This window comes from Lemur catta, chromosome 2, assembly GCF_020740605.2.
Source record: "Lemur catta isolate mLemCat1 chromosome 2, mLemCat1.pri, whole genome shotgun sequence".
NCBI lineage: Eukaryota > Metazoa > Chordata > Mammalia > Primates > Lemuridae > Lemur > Lemur catta.
In genome coordinates, this window is record NC_059129.1 from 37183630 (window position 1) to 37198714 (window position 15085).

At 41.3% G+C, this 15085-nt stretch overlaps 1 long non-coding RNA gene across 2 annotated transcripts in view; it reads right to left on the bottom strand.

Moving 5' to 3' along the window:
- Positions 1 to 433: 433 nt before the first annotated feature.
- The window catches only part of LOC123632800, a 32595-nt gene continuing 17943 nt past the window's right edge, over positions 434 to 15085 (bottom strand). The window contains exons 3-4 of one of the 2 annotated variants that reach the window (XR_006733466.1): positions 9162 to 9205; positions 434 to 527 (exon numbers count right to left, since the gene is read on the bottom strand). This is a non-coding gene — a long non-coding RNA (uncharacterized LOC123632800). The remainder of the gene's footprint in view (positions 528 to 9161; positions 9206 to 15085) is intronic. The other variant, XR_006733467.1, reaches the window with a different exon arrangement.

Genomic DNA, 15085 nt, shown 5'->3' on the forward strand with positions numbered 1-15085 from the left:
GTGTGTGTGTGTGTGTGTGTGTGTGTGTGTGTGTGTGTGTGTGTGTGTGTGTGTGTGTGTGTGTGTGTGTGTGTGTGTGTGTGTGTGTGTGTCTCCATTGCCCCCCCCTGCATATATATAAATAAATAAATTTCACTTTAACCCAAGATCTCTAATATTCAAAGATCTAATACTAAAAAGTCATATGAATGTTAATAGATTTGCTTTTATCATCATAGTAACTTTTGTAGGCAGAATGCAATATACTGAAAATACACTAAATAAGTCTAAATTTATAGTAAAAACAATCTCAAATTCTACATTTCCTAAATATAACCTTGAAACTCCAATAGATGTTTTAAACTCAAAGAAATGTTGTTACCCCCCAAATTTGCCATTTGAAAAACAGTAAGAGATAAAAGGTCACTTGCCATTTTCTTGAGTAAATCTGGAGGCTTCTATGAACGTAACTTCGCGATCTGCATCCAGGTCCTTCTTGTTTCCACAAAGGATGATCACAATGTTCTGACTCGCTAGCGTTCTGGCATCTGTTAACCAATTAGTAAGTGCATTGTAGGTTTCTCGGCTGCGTAATATAAGATTGTGAAAATAATACATGCATTTTATAAAGCTAGCAACTCTTTCTAGTCATTCTCACTACTCACACTGCTTTTCAACGTTTTGAGGTAATGGCAACAACACCTTTAAGGTAACTCACATAACCTGAATGCACCAAGTACATGACACATTCCCAGGGTCTCTTTCATTTTGTTTCCAGAAAAATGAGACAATAAGCCAGAGAGTTTGTTGTTGTTTGTTTGCTCAAGCAAAAGGAAACAGAATTTCCTTCCTTTTTTTTATGAATATCTGTTGAGCTCTTAGTATGTGCCAGGCACAGTCCAGACACTGACTGGTGAGCAAGATGACAGCTGATGGCTGCCACCGAGTCAACCCTGCAACGTGCTGGCAGGGTTGTTTTGTAGGAATTTATCACACTGACACTTTATAAGGACTCTGTGATGGACTGCTATTTCCCCCACTTTTCCATGAGAAACCTGAGGCCCAGAGAGATTAATTAAGTTGCCTAAAGTCACACAGCAGCCAGTGGTAAAGCCAGGACCTTGCCGACTCCAGGACCCACTCTCAAACCTGCTGTTTCCAGCTCTCATGTGTCTAAGGACAAATTTCTGACCATGACACTTTGATACCCTGATTGATGACTTCACACTTTGGCAAGCTGAGCCTCTCACCGGGCAAGCGCAGCGCGGGCTGGGCCGGGAGCTGCCTGCCTTCTCGCAGAGCACCCAGCTCCGAGGACACGGCCTGGAGCAGGGAAGCAGCCGGGTGATGTCTCCTCACTGAACTGGTTCCCACCTGGAAGGAACCCCTGATGATACCGTTTAGACGACACCTTTCTAGGTCTGTGCTGGCAAACACTGAGGTCAGGGTTATCTGATGGAATTTCTTCAGGGCAGGAATGTTCTCTAACCTGCACTGTCCAACACAGCAGGCACCAGCCACATGTGGCCACTGAGCACTTGAAACGTGGCCAGTGCAACTGAGGAACTAAATTTTTTACTTTATTTAATTTCATTTAAATTGCCATAGGTAGCTAATAGCTACAATATAAATGTTTCACGTTAACTTAATTTAAACCTCCAATAACCTCACGAGGATGACATGATTATTATCACCTTCATCTACGGACCAGGGAACCAAGGTCCAGGCGGCTGAAGCACCTGTTACCAGCTGGTAACGGGACCAGGACTGGAACCCAGGCAATCTCCGCCCAGAGAAACTCACTTCTAAGAACTCACCACACAGAAAGCTTCGTGAACCTTGAGGAAAGTGTCCAGGCATCATGTTAAGAAATGTAATGAAACATGAAGAATTGCTTTATCTACCTAAAACCTTGTAAACATGTTTCTCTACGTGATAAAGTAGTGGTGGGGGCTCGTTCCGAGACCTCTCAGATCCAGATGGAAGTAAGGGGCTTCCTGGGTGACGGCCGCACCGCCTGCCCCGGGCACCTGGGTGACGGCCGCACTGCCTGCCCCGGGCACCTGGGTGATGGCCGCACTGGCTGCCCCGGACACCTGGGTGACAGCTGCACTGGCTGCCCCGGACACCTGGGTGACAGCCTCACTGCCTGCCCGACACCTGGGTGACAGCCTCACTGCCTGCCCGGGCACCCACAGCACACGGCACACAGGGCGCCTTGCCAGGGCCGGGCTGCAGACGCGGTGCTGGGCGGCCTCCTCTACCCTGGGAGCTGGCATCACCTGGTGATGTCGTAGACAAGGAGCGCCCCGGCTGCGCCTCTGTAGTAACTTCTTGTCACGAACCTGGAAGAGTGACACTGGCTTTACTTCCAACCAGCTGAGACCCTCACTACTAAATACCATCTTCCCACAAAAACACCCACGTTTGCTTTGTGAACCACAACACAGGGCAGACGTTGTTCTAAAGTAGAAACATTTGAAAGACACTGAACACACGTGTGGGGAGCTGTGCTGTCTGAAACCAGGTCACAGGAACGACAGGAGGTGGGGAGGCCGGCCTGGGACAGGAGGACGCTCTCTCAGGGCCGAAGCAGCCATGAGTGGACGTCGCCCTGAGACTCCTGAGGAGGGCGAGGCGTCTGCAGGCAGAAGAGCCACCGCCAAGCCCAGGCGGGCTCCCCAGAGTCCCCTCCGCCTCTTCTAGGGAACAGGGATGTCCTCAGATGGGAACCGCCTCGCCTCCCGGCCAGGATCCACGGTCACCGCTGCCCATCACCAGACAGGAGACCGAGCCCCGGCCCCGTGCCCTGCGCACACTCGCGGGACTGTTCTCTCTCAGTAACATGCTTTCTCCCCGCATTACCCATCTCTCCCCCTTTGCTGTATCTTTTTCCTATCAGCAAAATAGAGGTGGCCCTGGCACCTACCATCCTAAAACACCAACCAAAAACATGCTGGCGGTCCTGTCGGCGACTCTCCCTCTGGCCGCCCGCAGTCCTCAGCCCTGCCTCCGCTGCCTTCTCTGCTGCGCCCGCCCTGGGTCCGTCTCTGACACTCTCCGCAGCAGCCTGCCGAGGTCCCCCAGCTCCATGTGCCCAAAACTAGTGGGCACTCCTGTCCTCATCCACCCCGCCTTTGCGGCTCGCCATCTCCGGGTCTCGCACCTGCCGGCCACCGCCACCCCAGCGCCAGACCCTCTCAATCTGCCCTGTGGGGACTGCAGCTCCACTGCGTGGGTCCTGGCCTCTCTTTCCTGGTGACATTCGACTCCAATTTTGTCTCCAGCTCAGACTGCTTCACTAAGACCCCACTGATGCCCCCACACGGCCATGAGACTGCCTGATAAACACGGCAGACTTCACATTTACAAGACAGAATTCCTTTTGGTCCCTCCCTCCAGGCCCATGCTGGCCTAGGAAGGGGCATCACTCCCCGCCCAGGCTCCACAGCAAATCACCCCCACGTTTATCCTCGACTCCTTTTTGTCCACCTCCACATTCGATCTCCGGCCAAGTCCCATCCCTCACACCCCACACATCCTGCTCCAGGCACGCCTTCCCCTGTCACCTGCACCCTCCGCACCCAACCACCGCCAGGCCTCTGCCCCCATGCTGCGGTCGCCTGGCAGCTACCCCGCTGCCTCGTGGGCCTTAGTCCTTCTCCAGGGCAGCCCAAGTCCTCAAAGCCAGCCCTGTGCTCAGGCTGTCCCCCCGCCCACTATGCCAGGCCACCGGAGACTTAACCTTCCTTGGTGAGTCACTTCACTTTTTCTGGTTAGCAAAGAACTTGCGTTCTGCTTAGCACAGTAACCGAAGTGTTTAGGAGAATACCAACTCCCTCTCCCTTTCACTCCACTGCCGAGCCCAGCCCTCACCCACGATCCTGACTCACCACCACCAAGCCCCACTGCTGCCCAGCTCGTTGTGTGGCCTGGAACATCCTGCTCCGTAGTCTTGGCTCCCTTGTTCGCTCCTTTTCCAGATCAAACACTCCCTAACCTTGGCTACCTTCCCTCCCCACATTAAGCTCCAATAGTCTGTTTCTTTCCTGACATTTGGCCCAGCCCTGTCACTCTGGGACAGTGTCTGGCTCTGCTGCCCAGGCTAGAATGCAGTGAGTTCACTGCAACCTCAAATTCCTGGGTTCAAGTGATCCTTCTGCCTCAGCCTCCTAAGAAGCTGGGATTACAGGTGCCTGCCATCACACCTGGCTAATATTTTTTTTATTTTTTGTAGGGGATGGGGGTGGGCTCTTGCTATGATGTTCAGGCTGTTCTTGAACTCCTGACCTCAAGCAATCCTCCTGCCTTGGCCTCCCAAAGTGCTGAGATTTCAGGCATAAGCCACTGAGCCCTGCCTGTTTCTTAAGAACTATATTCATCATCACTCAGAGGTGAACCCTATTCAACTTCTCATGATATTCAGATGGTTACAGGCAATTGAACTCAAAGAATAGTGCTGTTAGGATTATGTCAGCAGGATGAATGGATAAACAAAATGTGGTATATCCACACAACAGAGTACTATTCAGCCCTAAAAAGGAAAGAAATTCTGACACATGCTACAACATGGATGAACCCTGAAGACACTGTGCTAAGTGAAATAAGCCAGTCACAAAAGGACAAATACTTAAATGAGAGTCAAACTCACAGAGACACAAAGAAGAACTGTGGTTGCCAGGAGCAGGAGGAGGGAGAGTGGAAAACTGCTGCCTAATGGGGATGAGCAGCAGTTTGGAAGATGAAAAAGCTCTAGAGGTGGATGGTGGTGACATCTGTACAACAATGTGACTGTACTTAATGCCAATGAACTGTACACATAAAATGTATATTTTATGTTATCTATATTTTGCCATAATAAAAATAAACAAACAAATAAATAATGCATGCCAGGCTTAATCATTTTCATTGAGTACTTTTACAACCCAAGAAATTGAAGGGAAAATGGTCAAGCTCGTCAGACTAACAAGAATATTGGAATTTCTTTTTTTTTTTTTTTTTTTTTTGAGACAGAGTCTCGCTCTGTTGCCCGGCTAGAGTGAGTGCCATGGTGTCAGCCTAGGTCACAGCAACCTCAAACTCCTGGGCTTAAGTGACCCTCCTGCCTCAGCCTCCTGAGTAGCTGGGACTACAGGCATGTGCCACCATGCCTGGCTAATTTTTTTCTATATATATATTTTTAGCTGCCCAGATAATTTCTTTCTATTTTTAGTATAGATGGGGTTCTAGCTCTTGCTCAGGCTGGTCTCGAACTCCTGACCTCAAGTGATCCTCCTGCCTCAGCCTCCCAGAGTGTTAGGATTACAGGCGTGAGGCACTGTGCCCAGCCCAAATATTGGAATTTCTGAGTTTTGTTCAATACCCTCTTCTATTTAAGAAATAAAGCCCAATACATTGTATAAGTTGTAAAGAGAAGAAGAAAACCAGGTCAAGAAGCTGGCAACATGTAGGCAATAGCATGTCTTAAGAGAGAAAAAGAACAATGTATAACACAGTTTAAAGATTCAAATGTTTCTGTACATAGGTACACAGAAAAATGAATTTCACAAATCCGTGTAATCCTGGAACTTAAACTATTCATATAGCTAAGCATGGACTTTAAGAAATATTTGTTCCAGGCCAGGTGTGGTGGCTCATGCCTGTAATCCTAGCACTCTGGGAGGCTGAGGTGGGAGGATCGCTTGAGCTCAAGAGTTGGAGACCAGCCTGAGCAAGAGTGAGACCCCATCTCTACTAAAAATAGAAAAAATAAGCCAAGTGTCCTGGTGTAAGCCTGTAGTCCCAGCTTCCTGGGAGGCTGAGGCAGGAGATTTCTTAAGCCCAGGAGTTTGAGGTTGCTGTGAGCTAGGCTGATGCTACAGCACTCTAGCCTGGGTGACAGAGCAAGACTCTGTCTCATAAAAAGAAAAAATCATCATTTTCTGCTATGGTAATTTTGCTTAAATATACTCTATTATTATTACTATCCAGCTTGCATCATAGTCTCAACTAGCCAAAGGGTAATATATCTATTGAACTGTACCTTGCTGGACAAAAGATATATAATTACCATATTTACAAATATGTCATGGAGCTCAGGCTGTGATGTGGGCACTGGGCAGTGACGGTTTGCTGCTGCAAATACAGATGGAGCTTTGCTGGCTCTTCCTCCAGCCAATCACCTCCTGCTGTGTAGCCTGGTTAGTGACAGGCCACATTCCAGTACCAGTCCATGGCCCAGGGGATGGAGACTGCAGTTGTAGCTCAAATGTTACACATTATATGTTTGTATCAAAATATCACATGTATCCCATAAATATGTGCAACTGCTTATTATATATCCATAATAATTAAAAATAAAAACTAATAAGCAAACAAAAAGATAATTATTTAGAGTAAATATAAAATCTTTTGGTTTGAAAACCTTTTGGGATCAAATATTAATACATAAAAATGCTAGATAAAGTATATCATACTTTAAAAATGCATAGCTGAGCTTTTAGGAAATCTTCAGACGCTTAGAACAGAGAAGAAACTGAAAAAAGCAATGAGGGCCTTGGGTGGGGGGCTGCTAGACTGAGATTGGCTTTAGTGTCTGTTTGGGATGGGACAAGAGCTGGTGTCCACGTGACAGAGAGAGTACGGAACTGAATCTGAGTTTTCTTCAGGGTTAGGCCCGAAGTGAAAGGGTGAGATGAAAAACAAAAGCACACTCACTAGCTCAGGCAGGCAAGGAATCTTCCCTGACTCTGCCTGCTCTCTCAGCAGAATGGGATAAACATTCCCCTTTGAAAATTAATTATGGGCTGGTACCACAAGTAGGCTTGGGATTCAAATTTAAATAACCATGTGGACAATGAACCCCCAAGTTAGGAAATTAGCAAAAATAAAGGTGGCTCTAGAAAGGAGTATCACTGAGATGCCCAGAAGAAGCAAACGCAGATCACTCTGGAAGGACATATCCTCACCCAACACACACAATCCCCACACGCACTGCTGCTTCAAAAATAAACGTAAGACCACAAAACACTCAAGGAAACAAGCCACCAGGAGTGAATCAGCCAGACTATACTTTAGTCCTTCAAGATTTCAATAAAAGAACAACTCGATAGGCTGGGTGTGCTGGTTCACACCTGTAATGCCAGCAATTTCAGAGGCTGAGGCAGGAGGGTCGCTTGAGGCCAGGAGTTTGAGACCAGCCTGGGCAACACAGCAAGACCTTGTTCTACAAAAAATAAAAAAAATTAGCTAGGCACGGTGGTGCACACTTGTAGACTCGCACCTGTAGACCCAGCTACTGGGGAGCCTGAGGCAGGAGGACTGCTCGAGACCAGAAGTTTGGGGATGCAGTGAGCTACGATAGTGGCACCACACTTCAGCTTGGGAGACAAAGACCTTGTCTCAAAACAAAGCAAAACACACAAAAAAGAACAACCTGATAAAGTATCTTCAATATGATCAATACCATAAAAAAGGAAGTGAATCCTAAAAAAAAAAAGAATAGGATGTCTTGAAAGAATTAATAGATTTCTATTAATAGAATCTAGAATATCTACAAATAAAAATTACACTAATTAAAATTACTCAATGGATATGTTAGAAAGCAAAGTGGGCAAGACTGAAGAGAGAAGTAGTGAATTAGAATAGAAACTGGAGGAAATTACCAGGCACCAGTATAGAGAGTTCAAGATAGAACATATGATAGAGAACTTAAGAGATGGGGAGGATTGAAGGAAAGGGTCTAAAAGGCATTTTGGAATTAAAAAGAAGAAATAGGAGAATGGGGGTAGAGAGACAACATTGAAAGAATTAATGGGTGAAAATTTTATAGAATGAAAATTAAAGGATTGTTAGAATAAAAAATAACATTGAATCATGTGAATAAATAAGAATCCATACATAAATACGTAATTGTGAAACTGCAGACCAAAGACAAAGGCTGTAAAAGCAATTAAAAAAAAAAAAAGGAAAAATTCCCCACAAAGAAACTCGGTGTCTAGACTCCAAAGGTCAGAAGCAATGGGGTCCTATATGCACAGGCTGGGGGATGGGGGGCATGAAAACAACCTAATGTACCATTTGATGTACAAAAACTACCCTTAAAGCCAAGGTGGACTTCTGCTTCCAGGACGATGGATAAGTAGTTTTCCCTGTTTCACTCATTAAGTACAACTGAAAACCCTAGACACTATATATGTGTGTGTGTTTATATATTATAGAGAGTTGAAGACAGAACATGTGAAAGAGAGCATAAGAGATGTGGTGGATTGCACATATACATAAAAAGATGACGCTGCATGGGAGAGAGAAAAAGGCAGACGGGCCAGGGACTTCACAGCCTGAGGGATGCTATGGTGGTGAGTTCCCTGGGTTTTCCTTTTGCCTCATATATCTCAGACTTGAAGAAGAACAAGCTGGTAACCGAGAAATGCCAATGGGTACAGATGAAAAAAGTCCCAACAAAAGCCTGCTCTCTCTAGAAGCTACAGGACCAGGAAAGGGGCAGCTGAACAAGAGAGAAAACTCTTACACAATAACCACTCTCCTCTACCCAAGCATCACAGCAAAAACTATGGCCCACACCAGTAAAGGCCAAATGGGGAGCCTAAACTTCCACCCTGGCAAGGCTAACAAGGCACACCAACACCCCCACAGAGGGGGTGTCAGAGAAGACCAAGTAGGGTGCTGGGGCTTTCTGCTGACTGGGTAGTGAGCTCTTCTGCACCTGCTACTGTGTCAGGGGAGACCACGGGGAAAGGGCACTAGAACATGTTCATCCCCACCCAGCAGTAACAAGAATCCCTCTCACCTGTCAGTGGAGGCCGAGTGAGGAATCTGGACTTCTACCCCCACCTGCTGGTGATGAGGTAGTACCCAAGAAAGGAAGCCAATTAAAAGAGCTAAAAAAGATCCAAGTCTTGTAATGTAATACAAAAATGTCCACGTTTCAGTTGAAAATCCCTTATTATACCAAGAACTAGGAAGATCTCAAAATGAAAGAAAAAAGATAATCAATAGATTCCAACATCAAGTTGACAGAAATGTTAGGATTACCTGACAAAGATTTTTCCTCACAGTTGATCAAGAGAAAATAATTATAGCTACTCATGTGTAGTGTAGTAGCAGCTGCAGCAGCAGCAAGAGTAGGAGTAATTGTAATATTTCAATTTTAAATTTTTTACAAAAAATTATGTGGTTCCAACCTGGTCTCCAAAGTCCTCTGGGAATTTCCACAAAACCACAGGATCTGTAAATAATTGACACACATCCTTAAACAGAGGCAAAAGAACACATTTAAAGCAACAGTCCTGGTTAAATACTCTTAAAATTGTCAAAGCTACTTTAATTATAATTTTTAAATTTCTCTTGAAACATTTACAGTTGATGAGGTTCACTTCTTTTCCTTGATTGAGTTAAATATGTTGAACTTTTAAGGGTTTTAATGACCTTTGGAATATAACAAATGAAATTAGTAACTTAGGCCATCAAAAACCATTACTGTATTTCTTTTAGCAACTCACTTTTTTATTTACATGTCATAAAGATTCTGAACTTTGAATTTTCAATTTTAACTATGCTTACAAAAATATTGGTTTTAATTTGAAAAGAAAATTTTAAATGTGGTAAACATGTAATCACATACATTATAGCCCTCAGGGACTAGTCTAAAATATACAGCTTAAATTTCCATTTAAAATCCCCAATAAAAATTTACAAAAATTGTAATAATGTTTGCTTCATATTGGCTTTAAGAGTCCTAGACTTTGCAGTAATAGGTGAGTTGGCAGCCAGGTATAAGGCAGCTTATTTAAAATACAGTTGGTATTTGCAGGACAGTTCAGAGAAATTTTTCTAATATAGCTAGTAATTTGGTAATTTATATAAATCAATATTGCTTTATAAATATTCACATCAGCTTTTTGTTTTCTTTATTTCTCACAATACTTCTCTTCTGTTTAGCATAAGAAAGTGAAGTTTTAGTTGTAATAATCACTAATAAATATGTTGGTCATACACTTATTTTTTAATTTTGTCAAAAACTTCTGAATACTTTAAATGTCTCTTAAAAGGATAGTGTTTAATAATAGATTATTACTTCTGACAAAAACCTTTGAAAGCCCAAGATAAAATATGAACAACAAGTACAACCTATATGACAGGGTTCGAACTCCACTCCAAGGAAAAGGCCCTGGTGGACCAAAGATCCACACTCCAGGTACTCAACCAATGGAAATCTACAGCTTATTTCTACTACTCCATATTGCTTTTTAAGAAATATTATTTAAGGATGTATAATTTCAAAAGTTTTAATTCCAAACTTTAATAAATGTCTAGCAACATTTTTAGCATGAGCTAGTTCCTCCTGTGTTTTTATTTAACAGAATATTTTTCAAATATTTTAACTTAAAAAAAAGCATGCTTTCTAGAATTAAACTTTTTACTTATTAAGGAGTAAAAAGTTCCCATATAAGTTAACATAAATAAATCATTTAAAACATCTTATATGAAAATAATGTATTACAAACTTATAAAGGTAATATTAAATGATTATGTCCTCATGTAAAACAAAATGTTTCCATTTCTAAAATAAATTTGAAATGCATTATTCATCACCATAAAATACTCAAACATTAATGTCCTGTGGATAACTATGTTCCCAGTTGGAAAAAATATACATATGTGGCAATTTTAGCAAAATGGTAGCTGCTAAGATCTAAATCTCATAAGGCAAAAGTATATGATGGAATCTCCATCAAATAGGAAACAAAAGTTACTACCTTGATAAATTACTACAATAACTAATAGCCACGTAAACAAATCATAATGCAGAAATGTTACATAATGTTCTCATAAACAATGGAATTAAGAGGTTTCACTGTGAATATTTCAAACAACCCTTCTAAACAACTCAACTTTGTAGTTCTCATTTGAGAAAATGTTTGTGACAAGTTTCTTACACGTTGCTGTGCAGCCCTTACCGTCTGCCTGTACTGTTTGCAGCATTTACCAAAGTGTGTTTTCCTGTCTCGCTTTTCCTCATCTCTTACTCCACCAGTTTTTTCTGTACACTCTGCTTTTCCACACAGGGAAAACAAGTAAATACATGAAAATAGCATCTACTGGTTTCATCACAAAGTGGAAAATATCCTTTTCTTCTCATTAAATGAATTTTATCCTTCAGCACTCAAAACTTTATTATAATCATGTGCATCCATATTTTGAGATGGATTAACTTGGTTCCTGCCTATGTGATTAGATTTAGAGCACATCTGATGCATCTTTGTGGCAACTTTTCAGAAGTACTGCAAAGGAAGAAACAAAAGAGCTCTGAAAAAAATAATCCGATTCTACAACTTTATGCACAAAGACCGAATTTTCTGTTCCCTGAGGATTACTTTCCAGATACTCGATCTGATCTGGCAATGTTAGGTCAATTTTATGCTGATTTTATGAGTGAAAGGATGAGAACCGCTGGTGGGAATAATTGCTGCCAGTGATGACTGATACACACTGCGTTTCCTTCTTGCTAATGTCTACTAGTAATTCAAAAGAGACTCCATATTTTAATTTTAAAAAAAACTTTGCTGCCAACAATCTAGAAACCAAGTAACGATAAAAATATAACTTCATTTTGACATAAATATAATTTCTTATTTTAATAAGAAATGTTACAGTGTAGTAAAAAAAATACAAATTTTTATTAAATTAGTAAATTTGGAAGGTGAATATTTAAAGTATGATTTGTGTGCCACCATCACAAAGATTCCAAATCCATTAAGGGTTTTTTAAAATGTAAAGTAAGATAAATTCAGCAGTATATTCTTTTCTTTCCCAATCAGATATTTCACATTTTCTGGCCCTTAATTAAAAACAAAAGTTAAAATTACTTAGAATACTAATGTGATTCTACTTCACTATAAAATTATGCAGGAAGAAGTTTGTAATTTTCATAAGTGAATAATATTTATTTAATTCTGTAGAATTCAATGATGAAATATATAATATCTTTAAAACTACACATTTGTAAAATTGCAAATCAGAGACTACTTCTGAAAAGGTAGAATGTATCCTATTAGTGTTTTGCATGATTATAGCTTTCTGTACTTGATTTACCTACATTGTAGAATCAGAACTTTAGTGTGAGGAAATTAAAGTCAAAACAATGAGGAGTTTGTCTTAGCCATACAGCTAGCTAATGTCAGAGCCTGGAGCTTTCTTAATTGAGATGTAAAGAATACTTACTTTAAATAATTTCCAATAATTCATACATTTTTGTGGTGTTAGAGCCAGATTTCCTCGGCCCCGGGAACAGAATGACAGAGTCACTGAGGCTGTAAAAGGCAAAGGAGTTTATTGACTAGTTCGAACTAGGGTCCAAGCCCCGAGCACCAACGCAGTGGTCTCTTTCTATGGGCAGGGACCCCGCGCAGTGGGAGTACAGGTCTTTTATGTTTTTTTTTTTTTTTTTTTTTAGCTCTTTATCGCAACCAAGCATTAGGCAAGCCATCCTTGTATACAAAAGCGGACTTTGGCTATTAGCTATAAATTAAGCAAGCAAGCCTTGTATACAAAAGCGGACTTTGGCTATTAGCTATAAATTAAGCAAGGAAGCCTTGTATACAAAAGCGGACTTTGGCTATTAGCTATAAATTAAGCAAGCAAGCCTTGTATACAAAAGCGGACTTTGGCTATTAGCTATAAATTAAGCAAGCAAGCCTTGTATACAAAAGCGGACTTTGGCTATTGGCTATAAATTAAGCAAGCCATCACAGAATTAACTAAAATGTTGTTTCAGTCCTGTTCTACAGTGGCACATTTAACTTAAGTTCAATTTATTTCATTGAAAAAGCTATGCGGTACTAAAGAAACGGGAAAAGTCCCTGCCGGGCAATGACCTACAACACCCATGGAAAGAAATCTAGTTGTTCAAAGCATTGTCTTAGGCAAGGTTATCAGGTAGAAACATTTCAACTCAACTTGAAAAGTCACTGGCTTAATAATGTCAAAAAACATGACTAATGAAGGAATGAGGTCTTCTAAACATAAATGAGCAGAAATCATTAAAGAAAATGTGTGATTTTTGTTCTTTCACCTGTAGGGATACAATGGTGAACAAAGCAGAGTCCTTACCACTCATAGAAAAGAGAAGCATCAAAACATATAATACAGTAAAATTTTATGGTACTAACTGCATAGGATGCTGCAGGAGCACATAATAAGGAAATCTAACCTAATTTAGAGAGCCACTACAGGACTTCAGAAGGAAAGGACAGGAAAATTGACACTCAGGTTAGATAAGAAAATGATGATTTGTGCCATACAGTGGGCAAGGGAAAATGCTACTGAGTGGAGAACCAATATGCGTGAAGTCTTGGAGGTTACAAGAAAACAGAACACATTTTAGAAACTGAAAAAAAATCTAATATATCTAGAATGTAGATTGGGAGGGAGACAACGTCAAGAGATGAAGCCAGATTGGCAAGGAAAGCCACTGAAGCAGACATGGCACAAACCAGGTGAGGAAGAACCACCAGAAAGGTATGGTGAAAGCAGCTGGAGTGTGTGTTGTCACGAAGTCAAGGGAACAGAGTGCATCTAAAAGAAATCCTCAAAAATGCTGCAAACATTGAAAAGTGACAACTGAAGAACTGCAACTGTATTTAAAGACATACAGCCACAGTCAGATGGGCTTCAATTAAAAGGCAGGAAGAAGGATGCAGATTTAAGATTACGGAAAGAGTGTGAGGAAAGAGAGACTGTATGGAGGCAATTTATTTAAGAAAGGCTATAAAAGGCAGAAGAAAGTAAAGGTGGGTAGAAAGGTTAAGTTTGACAGATTTGTTGTGTTTTAATTTCAGACGGGCACAGACTTGCACATGTTTAAAGGCTGACAGGAAGTGATGAGCTAGCAGAGCGCCAGCGAAAGCAAGAGCCTAAGATCCCCGAGAACACAGCCAGGGCTGGAATCCTGGTCAGGAGGGTGAGACGAGCCTTAGACAGAAGCTGGAGGACGTGTGCCATTGTTATAGGAAAAACAGAAGAGAAAGCCATAAATCTAAGTAAATCTGTTGTGGTACAAAAATAAGAGTTTTGTGTAAAAGTTGCTCATTTTTTTTGTTTAGTAGGAAGCTCTCTGAAGCAAAGCTCTCTGCCAGGAGAGGTTGTTGGAGGTTTCAAAAGGAGGTGTGAGCAGCTGTCTCAGGAAAGCTGAGTATGCAATTTAGGTACAGGTCCAACCTGGCATTTAACTGCAACAGCCTGGACAGAAAAGATAACTGGTGGATTCAGTCAGGGTTAAGGTTTCCATCAGCCATGTGTGATGGAAAGAAAATTTGAATAGAATAGTTATAGATATGAATTACTTATCTAAACCTAATCAAGTAATTTTTTTCCATAAAATCTATTAATATTATGTTATACCAAAACATGCAAATACATTTTAAAACAGCTATTTTCAGTTGAAGATATACTACATATATATGAAGACTGTAGGATTGAGAAATAAGATGAAATAAATAAATGGAAGCATAAGTAGAATTATGAAATTAGGCAGCTTAAGTTCTGGTCTTCTACCTATGAGTAACACAATGCTTTCCGTCTGTGATCAGACGCAGGTATTGAAAAATAGCGAATCAATTTCCTTCTCCACTTCTCTAAGTTGATTTTAAAAGAACAGTGTCTCATCTGCTTATCCAAGTATCCTATGTAACTATCATTTTCTACATGTGCTAGTATATGAAAAAGCCTGAAAAGCACGAAGTTTAATAACTACAGTTAAAATTATAATTTTTATTTCATCTGCCAAAGTAGTTTTCAAACCCACTAATCATTGTAATTTTATATTCAGCCTGATTGCAAAAAAGGATTTCAGGAAGTATCTCAATCATTTAGGGCCACAAATGACCTTGGCGAAACCAGAAAGCCAGAGAACCAACACCATGCCATTTTTCCTTGCATGTACCCCAGCAAAACACAGATTTACAGCATTGATGGAAAAATATCACTCATTCTGACAAAGCAGTAATAAAAAAAACACAATATTACAGACTGCACAACATTACAAATGTTAAGACTACAAGCAATAGTGAAAACAAAAACAAATTCATTGCTGAAAAATCTTAAATTC